The following is a 5,088-nucleotide window of genomic DNA, read 5'->3' on the forward strand; positions in this document are numbered from 1 at the left end:
TAAAAACAAAAGAAATTGTAAAGGCTATATAAAATATTTCAGAAAACAAAAGCATATTTATTAATTAAAAAGTAAAGTTTAGAATTAATTCATATTTAGTTAATATTTTAATAATTATGGATATTTGAAAAATAACATTTGAAAAAAAAATAATATAAACAAATATAAAAAATAAAATTGCTATTACAATTTATCAGAGTAATTAACTTTTTCTTTTGTTCATATTTAAACAATTTTCTTTTCTTGTATACATTTAATCATTTAATTTGTTAATGTGTTTATATATTATCATTGTTATCTGTGATAGCTGGTAACAATGCTAATATGTGAATACATATAATAAGTTAAATGATCAAATGTATACGAAAATATAAAAATTATCTAAATGTAAACAAAACAATAAATTTGATTACTCTATGCAAAATTTGGCAAAGATACAAATCAACATCTCCCTTTATAGATTACAGGCAAATTAAAAGTAGGGGTGTGCAAAAAAACCGCCAAACCGAAAAACCGAGCCGATCTGGTCAATCCGAAACCGAAAAAAACCGAAACCGGAAAAAACCGAAACCGAAAAAACCGGGTACCTACGGGTCGGTTTCGGTTTGGATATTTCAATATCCACGGATACCCGAACCGAACCGTCATATATATATATATATATATATATATATATATATATATATATATATATATATATATATATATATTAAGATCCTTTAAGAACATTATTTATTTTACATGAGAATTTATGAACGATTATACACCCTTCAATCACTAAACAATATGCACAAACCGAGAAATTAATATTGGTTAAACCGAGAAATTATAATATACTACATTTTTCATGCATAAACTGAAAATTTACAATTGGTTATATTTATATATTTGATTGAAATTTGAACATTCAATAACTTAGAATTGGTTATACTATATTTTTCATGCGACAACCGAGAATTTAAAATTTGTTATATTTTGATTGTAATTTGAACATCCAAGAACTGACATAAATGTTTTGAGACCACATGTAAAAAAACAACAAATAATAAATATTGAATATCATTATATCAAAGAATTTATATTAGTTTGCACCATTGTGTCTATGTAAATTCAAAACTGATGATTGGTTTTATAATTTTAAACGTATTTATTATTTATAATTAAAGAATTGATTTTATTTTCAAAAAAAGAATTGTTGAAATGGAGTTTGTAGTTTTGATTGATTCTTATTTTTTATATTTAACGGATACCCGTGAACCGAACCGAGGTTACCCGCCTTTATACGGTTCGGTTCGGTTCGGTTTTTTTAGCAATTCGGTTCGGTTACGGTTAGCGCTAGCAAGGTACCCGCCCCGTTCCCGCGGTTCACAATTTTATAATTATCCGATCCGAACCGCCCCGTAAACACCCCTAATTAAAAGCAAAGAGGATTTCATACATGCACCTTGTTCATTCTTAAAATTCAAATTTATCTTTGATATACCAAACATAGGGGTTTTCGAATATTTCTCCTCTTAAAAATCGTATCTCAAAAGTTTCCAAGTAATTATGGTTACGAGTTTTTGATAAAAATAAGATTATTGAAAAAAATGTTTATCAATTTAATATACTTTTAAATTTTTTTTTTGAGATTTTATTGTTTTTTTGTATTTTCATATAAGTTTTTTTTTATTTCACTTTTATTTCGGTTTTTTATTGTTTTTTTTTTCAAAAAACACTTTTTTATTTTCTTATTTAAGTCTTTTGCTTTTTTTTAATATATGTTTTAACATATAATAGAAAAACATAACGAAATACATAATTTCATGCTTTATCTTCAATTAAAAAATAAGACGTTCATTTGATTTGATTTTATGTTGTTCCTGTTAAAGTTTTTCACATTCATTTGATTTTGACATTCATTAATTTGTAGCGCAAACTAATATTTTTCTATTCCGTTTGCACTTGCAGCATAGTGGTTATACACAAAGTGACAAAATTTTACACAAACACAAAGCGACAATGATTAAAGAATGTTATGATAAATTAAAAGATAAAATTTCACACACTCACATCGTCTTCTACTTGCATTTGCAGCCCAATGATATATCTATTACAGTTTAATTGGTAAACCTATGTTCCGTCAAATTCAACATATAATATATTATATAATGTATATAATATAAATTAGTTGTTTATTATGATAATCCTTCGGCACGGTGACTGGTTTCTAGATAAAAATCGTAATGCACCAATAACTTCAGTTTTTGCAAAATTAAAATCCGTATCTTCGATATTTACAAAAATTTAGTCTGTTGGTTGCGGTTTGTTGCGGATTTGTTGGTTTTTTGTAGGTTTAATTTTTGTTCACCCTATAGAATGTTAAACATGTATTTAAAAAAATAATATTAATAATAATTTAAAAAAAAAAAAAAAAAAAAAAACAGTATAAAAAACTGAAATAAATGAAAATATAAGATAAAAACTGATATTTAAATAAATTAACAATAATTTAAAAAAAAAAAACTAACAAAAAAAACTAGTATAACAAATATAAAAAATAAAATTGCTATTTTAAAACTCTAAGTATATGTCCATACTCTCTAAAACCAGATTAGTTCTACATCCAACAAATATTTTTTAATCATCTAAGGAAACCGCAACCCCCATTATGTTTTCAAAATAGTTCCGACACGGGACGCTAGTTAGAAACACTACAAATTATGAACAATAGTTTGGGAATTCTGTTGGAACCATTCTCTAATAATCATAACATCATCCAAAAAAGAGGTGATAAAAACCAATCCATCTTGACTCACTTGAGCTCCTCTATGAACCCTTTAAACATGTTTCTGTACAAGCTACATAAAAACCATTCATAGCACAAATAAATGAAAAACAAGATAAACGATTTCCTTTAGGCACCCCGCTTAGTGAAACTCGATAGTCAGCTAAACATTAACCAACCACTATAAAAATAATCATGTGTACAGACGATATCTATCCAAACAATATTTGTCATCGGTAAAAGTCTATCTATACCGACGACATGTCGTCGGCGTACTTTTTTCCAACTTTGACCTCATTTGCTTGACCAGAAAGGCTAAGCAGACGGTGAATCAAGTGTGGCTTCTATTATAAACGATGATACATACTCTGTTGACGATGATGATATGTACTATTTAGATAATGATGATCATAGTGAATCAAGTGTGACTCTAACTATAAACAATGGCAGTTTCTTTAGTGATGACGATGGTGGTGGTGATACGTACTTTTCAAATCATAATGACGATTTCATAAACGATGACAAATTTATTGATGATGATGTTGTACATATATATTTTTATAGTGATGATTCTGATTGATGGTATGTTACTGTTGTTATATATTTTGATTGCTTAAAATTGTTTATTAGTCTTTTTATAGCATGTTTAGTATATTTTCTAATATTTGTTAAACAGAGGGCTACACATGTTGCGAGGGGTATGGAGGAGACGGTGGGGACCGACCTCCACATGAGCACGCAGACAAGATACCGACGGGTTGTCAATCTTGTATGTTACACGAAATGCTTAAATATATTGGATACAGTTTTAAAGTTTTAAATTTTCAATCCTATGTGAAAATATAGCAAACTCAACGCTTCAGCGTGGAAAGGGAATATAGTTGAATATGTGAAAAAAGTTCAATGATGATGGTCAAAAACCTTTATATGTGGAAGTTGAAAACTACGAGAGGACCTATAAGTTCATAAATACAAATTACAAAAATGTATGACAAGGTTTATTTTAAATTTTATGGCGGATGATGTACCTCTTCATTGTATGACTTGGAGGTGTGTTCTTTTCTATTACCATGAAGCTATATATCTTGAGATTAAAGTAAGCACAAAATACTTTTTATATGTGAAAAATTTTAAACTATTTAAATAGATTTTTTACTAATTAAATTTGTTTTTTTATTGGAACAAGTTTTTGATCTTAATATGCATCGGTGTATATATATGTGGGAAGTCATTCGAGCGGCTATACAGAGCGACTACCAAAGAGCTTATAAAGAGTACAAACATCAAATGAACAATTATTTTGATAGAGTTAGTAGATATAATGATGTAGAAGGTACAAGACGATGACCACCGGATGATATGGATGACGAAGTTTGGGATAATATGATTGATCTTATAATTTTGAATGAGGGTTATAGGAAGAAGTGCGATAAAGGTAAATAAAGTAGGTCCAAACTTCCATATACGGGTGTTCATGTAAGTAGATCATATGCAGATAGACATAGCGATGGGGTAATTAAATTTATTTTTATTATATAAAAATTTATTAACACTTATATAAATATTTTAATTGTTTTTTGGCTTATTATAGAGAGCAAAAGGATATGACCCGCAACATATCGATGGTTGGAGACAAATGTAATTTAAAGAAAGTCGGGATTAGTGTTCACCACAAGTGAAAGTAACTTGGGTAAATAATAAACAAAGTTAATATGTTATTTTATAAATATATTGTTATTTTTGTTGTTGTTATTATTATTATTATTATTATTATTATTATTATTATTTTAAGGTATATTATTATTATTTTAATGTATCAATTTAGTTATTTTTTTTATTAATGTATGTTTATTGTTTTCTTTATTTTAGGAAAATATTCAATGAGAGGAGATGTTGATGCAAGAAGGACTTACGGAGAACGAAAAGTTAGATGAACATTATTTCACTCGTGCCCTCAGTGAGAGATGCGGGCATATTCGTGGTGTTGGAACGAAATTAAGCATCAGTAATTATTTATTTCCAAATGAACATACCAAACGTTTCAAAGCTTCTGCATCACAATCTTCAAATAATTCTCAAGTCGCTGCATTAACCCAACAAATACAATGCATGGAATAACAATGCTACATATGCAACAAATGTATGATAACACATTCGTGTTCTTCATTCCTAACTTCCATCCACAACCAATGCTACAATTCCAATACAATTCATATACACCAACCAATGAGCTCGACGAGGAGGAGAACGAAGACAAAAATGAGAACGAGAAGAATGAAGATTATGATTGAACTTTTATGTTTTTTTTAAATGTTTGTTGA

The sequence above is a fragment of the Lactuca saligna genome, chromosome 3 (genome assembly GCF_052625555.1).
Source record: "Lactuca saligna cultivar CGN05327 chromosome 3, ASM5262555v1, whole genome shotgun sequence".
NCBI lineage: Eukaryota > Viridiplantae > Streptophyta > Magnoliopsida > Asterales > Asteraceae > Lactuca > Lactuca saligna.